Source organism: Lissotriton helveticus, chromosome 6, assembly GCF_964261635.1.
Source record: "Lissotriton helveticus chromosome 6, aLisHel1.1, whole genome shotgun sequence".
Classification (NCBI taxonomy): Eukaryota; Metazoa; Chordata; class Amphibia; order Caudata; family Salamandridae; genus Lissotriton; species Lissotriton helveticus.
In genome coordinates, this window is record NC_136067.1 from 1,110,526,617 (window position 1) to 1,110,545,705 (window position 19,089).

A 19,089-nucleotide genomic window follows, 5' to 3' on the forward strand; every position below is an offset into this window, starting at 1 on the left:
CACATGCCAAAACAGAGGAAGGAGATCTCCTAGATGTCCCAGGGACTGCTCCTTGGTCAGTGCATATCAGATCTTAATACACAGAACAACCCACCTCAATAAGTACCTCTTCTGCACCGCCTACTCAAGAGTTTCAAAACTTTATTTCGATTTCATATAGAAACCATAAAAGTATACATAAACAATTTTAAAAAGCAGTAAAATTAATCAACCATAAAATCACAATACATGTTTTCATAGTTTTTCTTTCCCCATAGGAACCCCTCACTCGCTGTTGGCCCCACCTGGACAGCTCGTGAGGCTCCCGGATCAACAATAGCGGGTAAGCGCATTGTCATTGTTGACATTGCTCGCACTCACGCGCACATGTCAATCAGGGCACTGTCCTTGTGTTGTGCTGGTTTGACGTCGCGCCGGTGATCGAGATCACCACGCCAACACCGACCTTGAGCAAATGACAGAGTGTCAGACTGGATATGAGCGTCCTGAATTTATATATATAATTTGTGTTTATATCTGCGTTTTCTTTTCTTTCCTTTCTTTTGGATTGTATGGCTGAACTATTCAGTCTGAATACATGTTTATAGTTTTGTAATGAATACACGGGCCGCCCTTACCAACTCACTGGGTTAGGGCGTTATATCACTAACGGCCCGGCATATTGGGTTCACACCGGACTCGGCAAGTTGCAGAGTCTTGAGTCATGCCCGTTGCACTGAGATGCATGCTTTAAGACCTACAGCATGACTGCTCATATACAGAGCGTGTTCAACTGCGCGCACTGGTTTTATCAATCACCTCTCTCACAGCACCATTGAATTTGCTATGGCATAGCGGTTGTATTCACGGGACACGCACGGTCAAGTCACCTTATACACAGGCACCTGCTGATGTAAACTGCCACTACCGTACTCTAACATCATGTATGTCTGTTTACTCATTTTTTTCAGTTTCCAGTAGGTCTCCCGCCTGGAACCATTCCAGTACGATACTATTCAGGTCGTATATGGGGGTCTTCACAATCTAGCAGACACCCAGCAATTATATGAGCACTAAGGTCCTGACGAATTGCCCTTACGGCAAGAAACATGTCGACCATTTTCACAGGAAGGGTTGAATAAGGATTGGTCTCATTGCCTATCACTCCTTAATACCCCTTAATTTTAACAAAGCAGCGAGCCTGATCATTAAAGTTATTCTTAATGGACTCGACTGACTTCTTTTAATTCTACACATACACCCCCTTGCTCACTATTGCACTCCCTAGGCCCCTCACACACATACACCCGCTGGCTCGGAATAAAAGATCTCCATCAAAGTGCGGCCCTTCGGGCTGCCCGACGGGCATTGCACCGCCAGCCTGCCGCAGGAGCAGGATACCAATGATGACGCTGGACGGCCACCGATTGGGACAACAGGTGTTGGCCTGTCGGTGACATGTGTGAGGTATCCTAATATTCTGAAAAGGGTCTACACCATGCACTTGTCCCGCCACCACGACTGAGAGAGAAAATTGACTGAGCTATATCACTAGCTCTCACTGGGGAACTCTGTACAACACTCCTTGTTTGCTGCTGTTTTGGACGAGTACATTGGACCCCACTAAATAACCGTCCTTCCCTTTTTTTATTCCCTTTGTTTGATATTAAAACCAAATTCCATCAATATCTATTTCTAACAAAACATTCAGACTAATGGATTAACACAATATAAAAACAAAAAAACAAATAATATTTGTTACAAGTTGAGATCTACATATTAATAATGTCAGTGTCTATACAATTTAAGAGAGTAAGTGAAAATGATTAGAAGTGGGGATGTTGTAACCACTCGAGACGAGGGAACTTCTGCTCGTCAAACAATTGTTCTCAGGTCTTTGACTTGATAATGGAACGTATGACGTTCTAGGGTAGAAATCAGTTAGGCCCCAAATCGATATAGGGCCATCCCCTATTTGTGGCTGCCTTGATTGGAGATGTGAGACGACGTGTTTATTTCTAAATCTTACCAGTACCAGATCACCAGCTATATCCTTTGACAGATGTCCTAACCAGCCCACCCTTCTAACACTTTGTATACTTCCGTCTATGTTGGTAGGAAGAGGTCTATTTTTAGTTAACCAAAAGACAACCTTATTCCTAAGGTCCTGTTGTCTTTCGCTTTTCCCCTTGGTAAGTTCCGGTACTCCCGAGAGGACACAGACAAAGGGAGTAGCCTCCGGTGGCAAATGTAAATGATTAGTTTTAGGTACGTTATTGTCATAATTGGCAGCTGTCCCCTTGTATGATATAAAATCTTTCTTAGTCCCTGCTTTGGGGTAGGCACTCCGTGCTACTGCGACTGCTTTCGGGGTATTTAAAGATGTTATATGAGGGGATACTGAATGTTTGTTGGGGATTTTACTTAGTGCAGTATTTTTAGGCACTTCTGTGGGGACTGGTGTCTGTGATGACTGTGGTTGAAAGGGACCTGCCAAACTCTTTATGTATGCCGAGTTGGCCTTAATTGCTTCCTCAACAACTGTGAGCCTTTCCCCTAAGGTGTTCATTTTTTCCATCAGAGGGGATATTATTAATTTGATCATGATTTCGATCTGGGCCAGTAAAGTAGCCTGGATAGGTACTTTGAGGGTGGGAGTGTTGGGAAGTGGGGAACTTGGTTTTGGTTGTTGAGTCTTTACATGTTTCCCCCATTGTTTGGCCCCTTCTCCTTTCCCTTTAACAGAAAGGCTCTGAGGGGACGGTGTACATTGGGAATTTGCTTTTGTTTGTACTAAAAGGGGAGTATCCTGGAAGCTTTCATTTGATTGGAATGATCTAGTGCGCTGGGGGCTAGTAGTTACTGTGTGACAGGTCGAAGTGATGAAGCAAAGCTTCGCATATTTTGCGGCTTGCCGAAATCAAGAACCTCGTTTATGTATAACAAGGTAATAAATGTACGTCTTACTAACATTTATATTAAGTTTGAGTAAAGGTTTAAGACGCTTGCCTATGTGTATTTCTAATGAATTTAATCTGTGTCCTCTAAAATGGCCGTCGCTTGTATTTTAGTTACTGCGCATGCGTCAGCCACACTCACGTGTCCTGACGCGTCTGCAGAAGTGGAGGGAAAGTTATGCGCATGCGTAATTCATAGCTGTGCTTATCATGTGGTACTGCTCGTGCCACTGCTCTTGTGACTGTGTCAGTGTAGCTAACATTTAATGCAATTAAGTTTATTTCTTGATGATGAGTTAAAAGTACAATCCCTGTGATGTGTTTTCATAATGACATTATTATGTATTAATTTGTTTTCGCTTACTTTTCATGTACCGCGGGAAATGGGGGTCTGAGTGAGAGGAGAGCCATATTGGAGGTCCCTTCTGCGCCTGTGCGACATTCGGCAGCACGAGGGACCTTGGCTGATGGAACATAGCCAGCTGGCAGTGATGGGCGAGATGCTCCTGAGAAAGTCACCTCTGCCCTGCGAGAACAGCGAATGTGGCTCCTTATATGATACATTGTAATGTTGCGCTACTGTTAGCTCATGGGAACCCCAAATCTGCTAGGCGGTACCCAAATATGTTAATGAAGGCTTCAATTCGTGTATTGTGATTGGTGTGTTACCCAAACCCTACCTTAGGACCAATCGAAATTGAAGGATTCTGACACTTTGCAACATTGGGGGGTGGTACACTGTCCCCAAACTGTATATCTACCCTGGGTTCACCTAGTGAACCGTCCGACTTGTCTGGTTTAGCTGACCTGTCACTGACCCAACGCACTCAATAGGTGACTGAAGATACAGAGCGCTGCGGAGCACTCTGTCCGAATTTGACCATAGACTAAGGTTTTACTGAACCTTAAAGTGCTGGCAAGGCACTTAACTGGGAGTTCGTTGACCCAATCGGGGTCTTGATCGATAGCTGCAGAGCGGGTGGAGCGCAGGCGTTGCTTCCGAACTGTGGGTTCCGGTCCTGTCCTGAAGAGGGTCCTGTCCTGAGGGTTTGCTGTCCTGTCCTGAGGGTCCTGTCCTGATTCTTATTCCGAGGGTATCCTGTCCTGTCCTGGGTGTCCATCCTGCACCTGCTGTCCTTTGAGGGGTATCCTTCCTTGAGGGTTTCCTGTCTTTAACTGACCCGTGGCCAGGGTTTGGTTTCCACACCTTTTTCTAGGTAAATATTACTCTGAACCTCTTAGAATTCTTGCACCTTCTGAATTTCTAACTTTTGCTTAAATAAAGTTCAACATTGCATATGTTATATTTCCATGCCTTTCCGCAACTATTGAACAGTCATTTATAATTTTGCAAAGTTATTCCTATGTCTTCTCATTTGTTAGAAATCATATTTTGCATAGCAGTGTGTCATTTTCTGATATGGTCTAGGACTTCGTTGCCTAGGTTGTTCAAAGGCCCCTTCACCTTAAGTGAAGCGTGTTATTCATTATAAGCTCTTCTATAGTCACACACACTTAGTCTATCCCTGTCTAGATAATACTGACTTACATAGTATTTTCTCGTTACATTTATTTAGTACCTTGATGATTACTCTGTCATTATTTCTTTCTGCCTATGTGATTTACGTTATCTTGGTTATTGATTGCCTTGTTTTATTGTACCTCATGCAAGAAAATACTGAACTTTAGATAAACATTTTAAAACTTCCAGTTGTCCGTGGTCATTTAAACAGTATTTGAATGTTATTGGTTGGGTTTGTATTTTGCTGCCTTTCCTTTACAGCTAGCTCCCTGATTCATTGTGGTCATTAGGCACCCGCATCGGTGGATGGTAAGTCGGGTGCACCGAAAATTGGTAGCAGGGAACACACACACACCAACTTGATAGAGCTCGTGAAGTCACCTGATCGATGTATATGGTGGTTTGAAAAGTATATGGGCCCTGAAGCCGGAAACGGCGAAAATTGTTGGTCGGGTGGCCTCGCGCGCTCTATCAGTTTTCTGGTAGCTAGAGGATGGTTAGGGACTAGTTGAGAGTAAGGCAGGGACTAGTTAGGCTAGTTAAGTCGGAAGCTGCTATTATATTAATGCTGCTATAAGAGCGGCTGTTCTGAGGGAACTGATCACTCTCTTGTGAATACGCTGCTGAAATTCATGAATTACTGTATTGTTATTATTCTTGTTCTTATATTGTTATATGTACTAATCCATGCAATTGTCAACCGTCTTGTTTCTTGTTGTCCGAACTCCCCGGGGAATTGAAAGGGCAAGTGGTGAATAGAATCCATTGTCCTGAGGTCACAGGTTCGAGGAAAGTTAGGTGCAGGTTAGGATAACCGGGAAGCACTAACTAGGGTTTTCTGAATACATGTGTGAATAAATGACAGTAACGGGGTTCATTGGCAAAATTCCCATAGTGGCGTAACCTAGTAAGGGTCACATCGGAAGAGTAGCAGGTTCCTCGGAGCTAGCGTGAAAGCAGAGGGGTCCGCTGAGAAACTTTAAACTCGGAATATATCCCGGAAAGAAGTGGATGAGTTTAGGGGAATAACAGGTTCACCGATGCTAGAGTGAAGGGTAGGCGGAAGAGATCTGCCCGCAGCGCGTGAAAAGTAAATGGAAGTAGTTTACTTGCTGTAAAAGAATTCTTACTCTATCTAGACACTTGAGCACTGTGGCGAATGTGTATTTGTTGTAAAATAACCAAGCACTGAGCACTTTAAAAGAAAGAAAGTTTCCGTTACCTTGTGAAGGGAGGGAGTCAGTCGCGAAGCGCCTCTGACGTCACTCTGTGCCGCGCTGGGATTGGTAGAAGCAGCGGGCGGGTAGCGGAGCTGAAGATTGTAAAGGAGGGGTGAGCGCCAGAGCGTGGGAACTGTCTCACGAAGGGGCCGCGCACCCATTGGCGGAGCTTATTTTGTGTCGCGCACCCATTGGTTGCACGAATTTTCTGAAGAGTATTCTGATTGGAGGTAGTTTGTAAACAAAGTTAGCGCAGAAGTCGTATGTGGCACTCGCGGACTACAGAGACGCGACCTGATCCAAGGCATCTAGGGTTTGAAAGGGATCAGTGGAAGGCTAACAGATACGATATTATGTACGGAACCAAGAGAAAAATGTCCCTTGTAAATAAGGTGAAAAATTATTTTAAAACGGACAAACCGATTAAATCTAGGGAAGGTGTTCTTGTCCCAGCACCCAATACTCCCGCCTCATTCATGATGTTTGACCGAGGGTACAATACCTGTGTGTGGCTGGAGAATTGGGTGAAGTACACAAAAGATGACGGAGTATTGGCTTTTCCGTTAGATGGTACTTTCAATGGTAGAATCTTATTTAATTTAAGAACCCGAATGAATGAACTGCATCCCAGACCGAGACTAACGCAGTATGAGGCATTAGAGGAATGGGAGATTGAGGCTTTTGAAAGAGAAAGACCCCGAATGGACAAGGGTTTGACCAAGTGGTACCCCAGGCAGAAACAGGAATCCAGGGATAAAAGGATGAAACAGTGGAGGCAGAGCATGATTGTTGAGGGTCTGTTTCCCATGATGCCGGCATGTCATAACATTGGAGCGGGTGAGAAAAGCACTGAAAAATGTAAGCATTGGGGGGCCCTGGGGGATTCAGATGATGAACTAATAGATGACATCTGTACCAGAAGTCCGCCACCTTACAATGAGGGAACCCGACCTTCCAGTGTAGGAGATGTTCCCCGACGCCACTTCCTAAAGGAAGAAGACAGGTCCCTGGGACTGGGAGGGGGTGGTCAAGTATTACCCTATCCTGAGAAACCCGAACTGGCGGAAACAAGGGATATATATCCCAAAGTGCCCGCAAGTCAGGAAGAAAAATATCCACGTACGAAAACCTTTTTTCCCAGACCCTTGTATGAAAACGAAGAGAAACCATCGAATTCAGGACTGCCTTTTGTTCAACCTCCATATGGGGAAGAGCGCAGGTCCTTTAATACTGGAACTTTATTCCCGAAACCAAATTATGGGGGAGGACCAAGTGAAACGCATCCTACTGCCCCGAGTTTTACTCCTCCATTGACCCCACAGATATTACATGACACAACTCTAAGAAGGGTACTAGTGGAAAAAGAGCAAGAGGCTCTAGCTAGACAAAGAACAGAAATAATTCAGAAAATTTCTCAGATAAATACCAGTCCGGAGGCATTGACTATTCCAGTAACTATTGGACCGGTGGTCCCGTTATACGGAAATGGTCAGGGAAATCCGATTACTCCAGTCATGACCCCAGTCATAGCAACCCCAAGACAGGAACCAATCATCATAGATGATCAGTCCAGTGAGTGCGAGTCTGAAGTTGCGTTCTTGGAATTACCAAACAAACAGACTGTAAAGGGAATACAGCAGAGGTATAATCCTTTTAATACAAAGGAAATTAAATTAGAGACAGCAACAGGTACTAGGAATGTCTCTCTGGTAACTCCGGATGAAATTGAGAGTTGGAGTCGTGAATTAGAGAAGCAGACTCCGCAAACAAAGCCTTTAGACCTCTACAAGCTGAGGGTTGAAATAGAAGAGTTAATGGCAGGAAATGTGGGGTTGGATCGATTGAATACCTACTCTGAGGAAGAATTGTCGTTCATATGTAAAAGCTTTACAAGGAATACCAGAGTGCTCCATGAAAAACTGACCGAAACAGCAGTTAGTATGGGGGTAGATATCTCAAAATCCAAGCCCTTACAGAAACCGTACAGAGCAGACTTCTCAGACAAAGATATAGAACACCTGAATGTGGCAGGGAAGAAGTTGCAGATTAAAGAATTAATGGGGGTACTGCAGAAATGGGGAGATGTGGAAAAATGGAGAAGCAGGTGGGCGAAAAAGAGGGAAGAGGTTCGCTCCCGACAAGTGACTCCCGAGTTTGCTTTAAGAGAGGTAGAAAAACCTGAGCAGTTATGCCCCATGCGCGAAGTTCCAGGGGGAAAATATGTGCATGTTCCCTGGTCTAGGCAGGATATTGTGTCCTTCACGAACGATTTTCCAAAATTGCGAGAGAAACCAGTTGACTGGTACCGGCAAGTGGAGAGGTTCGTGAAGGTACAGAAATGTCTGTGGAAAGACCTGGATGGGTTTTTCGACATTGTGGTTCCAGTAGATTTATGGACCCAGTGTAAAATAGCCATAGATTGGCCCAGTGAAGAGTATCCCAGAAACAAGGAAACAGGGGAGCCATCAAAGGATGTCATGCGAAAATATGAGCAGGTAATTCAGCACTTGAAAGAAAAGGTGCCCGCAAAGGAAACTGATTGGACAAAAATAGATAGAACAACACAGGAAAGGGACGAGACAGTGCACTCCTTCTATGAGAGGTTATTGCAGGTATTTAAAACATACAGTGGTATTGACAACATCGACCTGAAGGATATGACGCACTTTATTTACAGGTTTGTAAATGGTTTAAGACCTGAAATTTGTCAGTGGATAAAAGACAATAAAATCTGTTGGCATACTAAGAAAATGGATGAGGTCCTGAGGTACGCTAAGTACTGCGAGGACGAGATGGCAGAAAAGAAAAAGGCCCTTAAGGAGAAGGTTATGTGGGCTCAGGTGAAGCTCGCAGAACAACAGGAAAAACAATTGAGTAACATGGTTAAAAATGCTGAGAACAAAAGTCCTGGGGGAGGGGGTGGAGGAAAGCCCCGGCCCAAATTTAGCAGGGAAGAGGCTATGAAAAAATTTCCCTGCCATCAGTGCGGCGAAATTGGACACTGGCGAAACGAGTGTCCCCAATTAGTCGATGTTAATGAGAAAACTCCTGATTTAATTCCACAGACGCAGAAAGAAAGACCAAGAAAGACTCAACCCCAGGTAAAAACAGTTCAGGTGCCTCGAGCACCTAAACAGGTATACAGGGGAAGACAGGCAGAAAATGAAGAGATAGAGGTTTGGGAAAGCGGGGAGAACAGAAATACAGCAACTTCGCAGTATCTGCTGAATGATACCTTCCTTTGTAATGATCAGGACTGACGGGGCCTGAGAGGGGAGGACGAGGAGTGCGTACTTGGCGCTTCCTTGCCGGTAGACCAGTCTGGACCATATATTGAAGGAAAGGTTGACGGAAATGATGTCACCTTTCTGTTGGACACTGGCGCTACCCGTTCTACTGTAAGAACAGTGGACGTTCCAAACCTACCCCTCTCGGGAGAGAATATCCAAGTAGTAGGTGTATCTAATCAATTGATTAGTACTCCTGTTACCGAACCAATGGAGATTTCAATTGGAAATTTTAAACAGATGCATAGATTTGTCGTCTGTGACACCAGTCCAGTAAATTTACTGGGACGTGATTTGCTGTGCAAAATGAACTGTACCATCTTTTGCACACCAAAAGGTGTTGAAATACAGACCCCAGATGAAGACGGCATTTATAAATTATTGTTGCTTAGACCTGACTCAGAAATTAAAAGATTGACCCTGCAGGACTTGCCCCAAGAACTACAGGAAGCCGTAAAGCCGGAGGTGTGGGATTTCACTGGAAAGGATGTGGGGTTGATGAAAGATGTGGACCCCATACAAATAGCCATCAAGGACAATGCAGTATATCCTAACACTAGGCCCTACCGAATGAATGCTGAAGTGAAAGCAGGTGTCACTCTGGAAATACAAAAATTATTGGAAGGAAACATCATACAGGAAGTGATGAGCAGCCCATGCAACTCACCGATTATGGGCATCAAAAAGCCTAGTGGCAAGTATAGGGTAGTGCAGGACCTGAGAAAGGTTAACAAAATTGTAGTTCCTTGCTGCCCTATTGTCCCGAACCCTGCAGTAATTCTGTACCAGATTCCTTGGGATGCTGAGTGGTTCACTGTGATTGATTTGTGTCATGCATTCTTTTCGATACCCCTGCACCCCGACAGCAAATTTCTTTTCTCATTTGCTTTCGAGGGTCACGTGTATTGTTGGAACAGGGTCCCTCAAGGGTATACAGAGAGTCCCTCTATCTTTAATCAGATCTTGAAAAAATGTCTAGAGACTTTGATCTTACCTGGGAACTCTGTATTAGTGCAGTACATAGACGACCTTCTAGTGGCGTCTAAAAGTCACAGGGACTGTGTAGTTGACACCATTGCCCTCCTAAATCACCTGTGTGAGAAAGGGCATAAAGTGGCCCCTGACAAACTACAGTTCTGTGCAAAATCAGTGAAATATCTAGGACACCAAATAGAAAAGGGTGTCAGAAAAGTCACTTCAGAAAGAGTGAGAATAATTCAAAAAATGCAGTTGCCCCGTACTCAAAAAGAAGTCAGAATGTTCCTGGGTGTATTAGGGTACTGCAGGCAGTGGATTCTGGGATTTGCAGCCTTAGCCAGGCCCTTGATAAAAATGACCACGAGAGGAATGCCAGATGTTGTGCAGTGGGATGATGAAAGTCTAATGGCTTTCACAAGACTGAAAAACTGTCTGTGTACAGCCCCTGCGTTGGGAATGCCAGATTATTCCAAAGAGTTTGCACTATTCTGTGACACTCGCGATAATTGCGCATTGTCAGTCCTGACTCAAGAACATGGCACGACCAGGAGGCCTGTGGCCTATTTCTCTGCCACACTGGACCCAGTAGCCGCTGGGTTGCCAGGCTGTCTGAAAGCAGTAGCTGCTACCTGTGCAAGTTTAGAACAAAGTGAGTCCATTGTCATGGGACATCCTGTGACTGTGTATGTTTCGCATGGAGTAGTAATCCTATTGACCAGAACTAAAACACAGTATCTCACCCCTAGTCGGCTGACTAAATACGAGAGGATTCTTGTGGGTGCAGCAAATGTGAGCATTGTTAGGTGCGGTATTCTGAACCCTGCCACCTTGCTCCCCGACCCCTTGGAAATGGAAGGTGGGAATGATGATGAACATGATTGTATTGATCTGACAGAGTTCAGTACCAAGCCACGCCCAGACATAAAAGAAGTACCATTGCCTGAGCATGATAAAGAACTATTTGTGGATGGTTCCTGCCTAAGACATGAATTAGGAGGCTTGAGTGCTGCTTATGCAGTAGTGTCTTTCACAAAAATTGAACAAGCAGGTTACCTATATAACATCAAGTCTGCACAAGTAGCCGAATTGATAGCCATGATAATGGCTTGCAAAATTGGGAAGGATTTACGCATAACAGTGTATACTGACAGTCAGTACTGTTATGGCGTTGTGCATGACTTTGGCCAATTATGGCTGCAGAGGGAATTCATGACTTCCTCAGGTACTCCCATTCGGAATGCAAAAATTGTTCATGACCTTTTAGAGGCCATCCAGTTGCCCAAAGAACTGGCAGTGGTAAAATGTACTGCTCATCAAAGGAGCATGGACAGAGTATCTCTGGGAAACGATTATGCTGATCGAGTGGCTCAATGGTGTGCCAAAGATCGGTATATTGTAAATCCAAAACGAGGGGGGCCAGGAACCAGCTGCCAGCTTCAGGTGTTTGAGGAAGTGCCTACATGGGATGAGGTGAGAGAGTGGCAGGAGTCGGCTCCTTGGCAAGAAAGAGAGAAATGGAAGGAGGATGGATGTAGACCGAGACGTGTGGATGGCGTCATCATAGGTCCAACTGGTATGCCTGTGTTACCCCGACACTTACTTGGCACAATGGCAAGATTAATACATGAAGGATCACACATTGGTAGGGATGCCATGATTCTGGTATTTCAACAGACTTGGTACAGCAAGAAATTCAGGAAGGTAGCAGAGTCCCTCTGCCAGAGGTGCCTGTCATGTCAACAGATGAACCCAGGCAAGAGGACAATGGTTGAACTGAGCAAGATTGGGAGGTCAGGGGGTCCCTTTATAAAAATACAGATTGATTTCATCACCATGCCCCATTGTGAAGGAAAGCGATATGTCCTTGTCATTGTGTGCGTATTTTCGAAATGGGTAGAAGCTTACCCTACTCCCAAAAGTGACGCACTGACAGTAGCGAAGTGTTTACTAAAAGAACTGATACCTAGGTTCGGAATACCATGCATTATTGAATCAGATAAGGGTGGACATTTCCAGAATGACATACTGGCTGAACTCTGTAAGGCCTTTGGAATAAGGCAGAAACTCCATTGTGCATACCACCCAGAGGCTTCTGGAATAGTGGAACAAGTAAATGGAACTATCAAAAACAGACTAGCAAAGCTGACAGATGCTACTGGCATGAACTGGGTGAAGGCCCTGCCCCTGGTCCTGATGGGACTGAGAAGTGTTCCAGACCGCAAGACAGGCCTAAGTCCCCATGAAATCATTATGGGAAGAGTGATGAGACAAGCATGGGTGCCAGGAAGCAAATTGTTGAGCATTACTGATGATTTGGTGCTTGAATACTGCAGAAGATTGGGTGACCAAGTGCGTTCTATCTCTCGCCAGATTGGAGACGACGGCATCCTTAATCCAACGACTCCTCTCCACAACTTGGTTCCAGGAGACTGGGTCAAAATAAAGAAGCACACTCGATCAAGCTGTCTGGCACCAAGGTGGGGGAAGAAACGCCAAGTAATCCTGGTGACAACCACTGCAGTAAAGGTCGCAGGTGTTCCCCAGTGGATCCACGCCGGACACACCCAGAAGGTATTGCCAGACAAAGGATTTGAAGAACCAGGGCAACCAGCAGAGGACCCTGAAGAAGCCAGACCAGTAGCAACTGACAACGAGCAGCCCAGCATCAGTCAGGTTGCAGGAACAGCAGACGTTGGCCCAGGAGTAGTTGACTGCGAACTGCCAAGAAACCAGCCTGCTGAAGAGGTCCAGGAAACTGAGCCAGGAGTAGCTGAAGACGAGCTGCCAAGCATATGGCCAGAAGAATGGATACCGATGATTGATCTGACCGAAGATCCTATCAGAACAAGAGAACGACTTAGTGAAGGTAGAGAGTGGACTAGTCAGGAAAAGCAAGGCACAGGCGAAGAACCTCAGCCACTTGAGATTAAAATCAAAACTGAGGAAGGAGAAGGTCAGACAGGGACAGAGCACGTGATTGATACAGATCAAGTGAACAAGACTGAACAAGTACCCGATACTGAACAAGTGCAGGATACAGAGCAAGTGTTTGATACTCCTCCACTAACTCCTGATGTGGATAAGGGACAGACTAGACATAGAGTAATAGTTCGAGCAGAAGAAAATCAAGAGATCGAAGTGCTTGAACAGGATCAGATAGGATTAGAAAAACGGGTTCAGGAAACAGAAACAGAAACAGAGACAATTGAAAGCCAAAAACAAAATATTCCTGAACAAGGCCAGATTAGCAACCAGGCAGAAGAATTTGATGCTAGCCCTGGAACTAGTCAGATAAGGGAAGTAGGAGAAGAAAGTGGAGAAGAATTACCACAAGATAAAGAGAATAAGAGAATAAGAAAAGAAAGTGAAGTCCAAGTACCGACTAAGAGAATAAAGAAAAGAAACAACCTTGAGCCTAGGTTTGTAAAAAGACTGAGACTAAGGATAAAGACAGTAGAAGAAAAACGTGCAGAAGCAAGAAGAAGTGCTCGAATAGCAGAGCAAGAAGAAGACTCTTCCAAAAGAAGGAGTGAGCGGATAAAAAGACAAAACAAAAAGTACAAGTCTCCTGAATGGACACTGGTTTTGGAAGAACTTGAAGATCTTGATATAACTGACGTAAGCGACGGAGAACCTGTCCCAGAGTACTCAGCTGAAGAGGAAGACGAGCCACCGTGAATTTGCACAAAGTAAGCTAGTTGTGTAAAAAGTAAAAAAGAGGGGTGAGAACACTCCTACTGAGCTAAAATGTCTGATTCAACAGTGAATGGTAGTCCTAGTTGCAGCCGTTTTAAGACGTGTTGCAAGGTGTGTATATGTAGTGTAGTAGTGCTGATAGTTATCTGGATAGGATTAACAATTTTCATTCCCTTTGCTGTAAGTAAAGATACTAACATTGTCCCTACTGAAGTTGTAAATACTGACAATGAGGAGCTGACAACACAGAGTGTAGAAAGACATGAGAGAGCATTGAGACAAACTAAACGAGACTTAGAAGCATCAGATGAGAGAGGACTACATTATCATGGAATGAAAAACAGGACACATTTGAATGTTTTCGCAAACTTGTTAATACATTATGTAGAGACTATGGAAATTGAAGATTGCTATGTCTGCATGAAGCTACCTACCTCGGTGGCTGAAGGCGTGACATACCATCATCTGCCATTAACATATGGAATTTCCTGTAGCATTTTAGCTAGTTTATTTTACAAAAGGGGACCGTTACAGTATTATTACTCTAACAATGACGTGATTTTTTCTGAACTTCCTATACGTGGGAACTTGAATCCTGTACATACCAAAACTGACACCATAAGATATATGGGAGACTACTTTCTGACTATAGGGAACATTGACATAGCAGACGCACACAGAGATAACTTGACTTGTTCTTTGCGTGAGCAGGAAAAGATGTTCCTGAACATGGCAGAGAAAAGGAGAATTAAAATTCAGAAGAAGGCTAATGACGAAAGTCAGAAAAGGCCAAAGTGGGCAGAAAACATGGAAGGCACCTCATCTGGTGGAGCGGGTCCTGCTCTGTTGCTGGATTTTGAAAAGAAAGGCAAGCTATGTCTTCACCGCGAGAAGACTAGCTATTATAATAATGTTTTCATTGGTTCCAGTGAATGCGAACATAATTACAAGGTAATTGGAGGTTGGGGTTTCAAAAATGGGTCAGAGCCTGTGTTTCCTGGAATTTATTATATTTGTGGGGACAAGGCTTATTTCAAATTGCCGGATCACTGGTATGGGAGCTGCTACTTTGGCATTGTTTTCCCGAAAATATACCATGTGAATGGAAAAGCTGGAAGCAATGAAGATACTAACGGCTTAGTGCGTAGTAAAAGAGAGAGTATAGGTGAAATTATGGGTAGTATTTTCAGTGCACTGATACCTGGAGTGGGAGTGGTTCTGAACACTCACAGAATTTGCAAATTGTCTACTATAGTAGATGTGCTGTCTACTGAAACAGCTCATGGATTTCTGCTGGTCAATACCGAAATGGTTGCGATCAGATCAATGGTTTTACAAAATCGACTTGCTCTTGACACCTTATTAGCGAAAGAGGGCGGAGTCTGCCGGATGTTGAAGGCGCAACATTGTTGCACTTATATTCCGGATAAAAGTGTACAGATCAAAAGATATGTGAAAAACATTACTAATTTGGCAAAGGAACTCAAACCACTCGAGGTTGATAGTGCCTGGAAGAGACTGGTAGATGGTCTCTCAAATGTAGGTCATTGGCTTGCTAGCATAGGTAAAAGCTTATTATTCAAAATTCTGATGCCAATTGGTATTATAGGTCTTATTATACTTTCCATTTTCTTATGCTGTAAATACCGCAAGCGCACCAAAAAGCACGAGGTAAATGCAAGAGGAGTGAAACGAAGTGTGGATGAGATTGAATTAGAAGAAGTGAATGATCAGATATACAAAAAGGTGAAAACTTCTCACCCTGCTAAAACTGAAAGAGAAAAGTTAGAGCGGTTGCTGGAAGAAATAGAACTTTATAAAGTGTGAAAGAAAGTTGGCATCTGGTTCCATTATAATTTGTGATGATAGTAGATATCATCAAAGAGGGGATTGATGAAGCAAAGCTTCGCATATTTTGCGGCTTGCCGAAATCAAGAACCTCGTTTATGTATAACAAGGTAATAAATGTACGTCTTACTAACATTTATATTAAGTTTGAGTAAAGGTTTAAGACGCTTGCCTATGTGTATTTCTAATGAATTTAATCTGTGTCCTCTAAAATGGCCGTCGCTTGTATTTTAGTTACTGCGCATGCGTCAGCCACACTCACGTGTCCTGACGCGTCTGCAGAAGTGGAGGGAAAGTTATGCGCATGCGTAATTCATAGCTGTGCTTATCATGTGGTACTGCTCGTGCCACTGCTCTTGTGACTGTGTCAGTGTAGCTAACATTTAATGCAATTAAGTTTATTTCTTGATGATGAGTTAAAAGTACAATCCCTGTGATGTGTTTTCATAATGACATTATTATGTATTAATTTGTTTTCGCTTACTTTTCATGTACCGCGGGAAATGGGGGTCTGAGTGAGAGGAGAGCCATATTGGAGGTCCCTTCTGCGCCTGTGCGACATTCGGCAGCACGAGGGACCTTGGCTGATGGAACATAGCCAGCTGGCAGTGATGGGCGAGATGCTCCTGAGAAAGTCACCTCTGCCCTGCGAGAACAGCGAATGTGGCTCCTTATATGATACATTGTAATGTTGCGCTACTGTTAGCTCATGGGAACCCCAAATCTGCTAGGCGGTACCCAAATATGTTAATGAAGGCTTCAATTCGTGTATTGTGATTGGTGTGTTACCCAAACCCTACCTTAGGACCAATCGAAATTGAAGGATTCTGACACTTTGCAACATTGGGGGGTGGTACACTGTCCCCAAACTGTATATCTACCCTGGGTTCACCTAGTGAACCGTCCGACTTGTCTGGTTTAGCTGACCTGTCACTGACCCAACGCACTCAATAGGTGACTGAAGATACAGAGCGCTGCGGAGCACTCTGTCCGAATTTGACCATAGACTAAGGTTTTACTGAACCTTAAAGTGCTGGCAAGGCACTTAACTGGGAGTTCGTTGACCCAATCGGGGTCTTGATCGATAGCTGCAGAGCGGGTGGAGCGCAGGCGTTGCTTCCGAACTGTGGGTTCCGGTCCTGTCCTGAAGAGGGTCCTGTCCTGAGGGTTTGCTGTCCTGTCCTGAGGGTCCTGTCCTGATTCTTATTCCGAGGGTATCCTGTCCTGTCCTGGGTGTCCATCCTGCACCTGCTGTCCTTTGAGGGGTATCCTTCCTTGAGGGTTTCCTGTCTTTAACTGACCCGTGGCCAGGGTTTGGTTTCCACACCTTTTTCTAGGTAAATATTACTCTGAACCTCTTAGAATTCTTGCACCTTCTGAATTTCTAACTTTTGCTTAAATAAAGTTCAACATTGCATATGTTATATTTCCATGCCTTTCCGCAACTATTGAACAGTCATTTATAATTTTGCAAAGTTATTCCTATGTCTTCTCATTTGTTAGAAATCATATTTTGCATAGCAGTGTGTCATTTTCTGATATGGTCTAGGACTTCGTTGCCTAGGTTGTTCAAAGGCCCCTTCACCTTAAGTGAAGCGTGTTATTCATTATAAGCTCTTCTATAGTCACACACACTTAGTCTATCCCTGTCTAGATAATACTGACTTACATAGTATTTTCTCGTTACATTTATTTAGTACCTTGATGATTACTCTGTCATTATTTCTTTCTGCCTATGTGATTTACGTTATCTTGGTTATTGATTGCCTTGTTTTATTGTACCTCATGCAAGAAAATACTGAACTTTAGATAAACATTTTAAAACTTCCAGTTGTCCGTGGTCATTTAAACAGTATTTGAATGTTATTGGTTGGGTTTGTATTTTGCTGCCTTTCCTTTACAGCTAGCTCCCTGATTCATTGTGGTCATTAGGCACCCGCATCGGTGGATGGTAAGTCGGGTGCACCGAAAATTGGTAGCAGGGAACACACACACACCAACTTGATAGAGCTCGTGAAGTCACCTGATCGATGTATATGGTGGTTTGAAAAGTATATGGGCCCTGAAGCCGGAAACGGCGAAAATTGTTGGTCGGGTGGCCTCGCGCGCTCTATCAGAAGCACTAGTTTGCGTACTTCCTGCATCAACGGGAACATACTTAGATTTACAGAGTTTGTTTAGCTCCGCTAGGAGTAATGAATCTAGAGCTGTTTTTTCTGTCTGGGAAGAAAGGCATGTGCTCAAAGAACTACCCATGTCCATGGATCGTTCTATACTCTCAGGGTCGCTGGTAATGGGGGATGTCACCCTCTTTAAGTAATTGTCCATAGTTCCCTGGCACAGGTTACTCTGCGTGAAAAAGTTTTTAGTGACCCCCTTGCAAGTCATAGCTTAACAGTTTTGTGTGGGAAAAAAAGGGGCGTCAACCACCAGAAATTTGGTCAAATGTCACGATGTGGTTGCACTTCGGAGGAACCTGTAAGGCACAGAACGATAGATTATCTTTACCTTCCTATGCCAAGGGGGGTGTCCCGACCCGGCCTCCTCTGGCCTTGGATGGCCGCTGATGGCCCCGCCCTTGTCCCGGGCTTAGCCCGGCGCCGCCCGCGCGCGTCCCGCGGGCCGGAAATGAGGCGTCGATTATATCCTCCCCGGTGTCCAGGGGGTGTGGCTGCCGGTCCTCTGCTCGCAGCCTCCTGGGACAGGTAGTCCCGCTGCGGCCCCCGCTCTCCCCAAGCAACAACTGGTGGCAGGAACGATGCGTCTCCCGCGAAGCGGGAGGCGCGAGAAGTATTTCAGGGATTTCCCGGTGTCCAGGGGGTGTGGCTGCCGGTCCTCTGCTCGCAGCCTCCTGGGACAGGTAGTCCCGCTGCGGCCCCCGCTCTCCCCAAGCAACAACTGGTGGCAGGAACGATGCGACTCCCGCGAAGCGGGAGGCGCGAGAAGTATTTCAGGGATTTCCCGGTGTCCAGGGGGTGTGGCTGCCGGTCCTCTGCTCGCAGCCTCCTGGGACAGGTAGTCCCGCTGCGGCCCCCGCTCTCCCCAAGCAACAACTGGTGGCAGGAACGATGCGTCTCCCGCGAAGCGGGAGGCGCGAGAAGTATTTCAGGGATTTCCCGGTGTCCAGGGGGTGTGGCTGCCGGTCCTCTGCTCGCAGCCTCCTGGGACAGGTAGTCCCGCTGCGGCCCCCGCTCTCCCCAAGCAACAACTGGTGGCAGGAACGATGCGTCTCCCGCGAAGCGGGAGGCGCGAGAAGTATTTCAGGGATTTCCCGGTGTCCAGGGGGTGTGGCTGCCGGTCCTCTGCTCGCAGCCTCCTGGGACAGGTAGTCCCGCTGCGGCCCCCGCTCTCCCCAAGCAACAACTGGTGGCAGGAACGATGCGTCTCCCGCGAAGCGGGAGGCGCGAGAAGTATTTCAGGGATTTCCCGGTGTCCAGGGGGTGTGGCTGCCGGTCCTCTGCTCGCAGCCTCCTGGGACAGGTAGTCCCGCTGCGGCCCCCGCTCTCCCCAAGCAACAACTGGTGGCAGGAACGATGCGTCTCCCACCGCCTACTCATTCTTTGCTCCATTGTACCTCACAAAGAGCTCATCGTCCACACGGT

General features: G+C 45.4%; 1 protein-coding gene across 1 annotated transcript in view; it reads right to left on the reverse strand.

Moving 5' to 3' along the window:
- The window catches only part of ANAPC1 (anaphase promoting complex subunit 1), an 815,950-nt gene that overhangs the window by 466,678 nt on the left and 330,183 nt on the right, over positions 1-19,089 (reverse strand). The window lies entirely within an intron of this gene.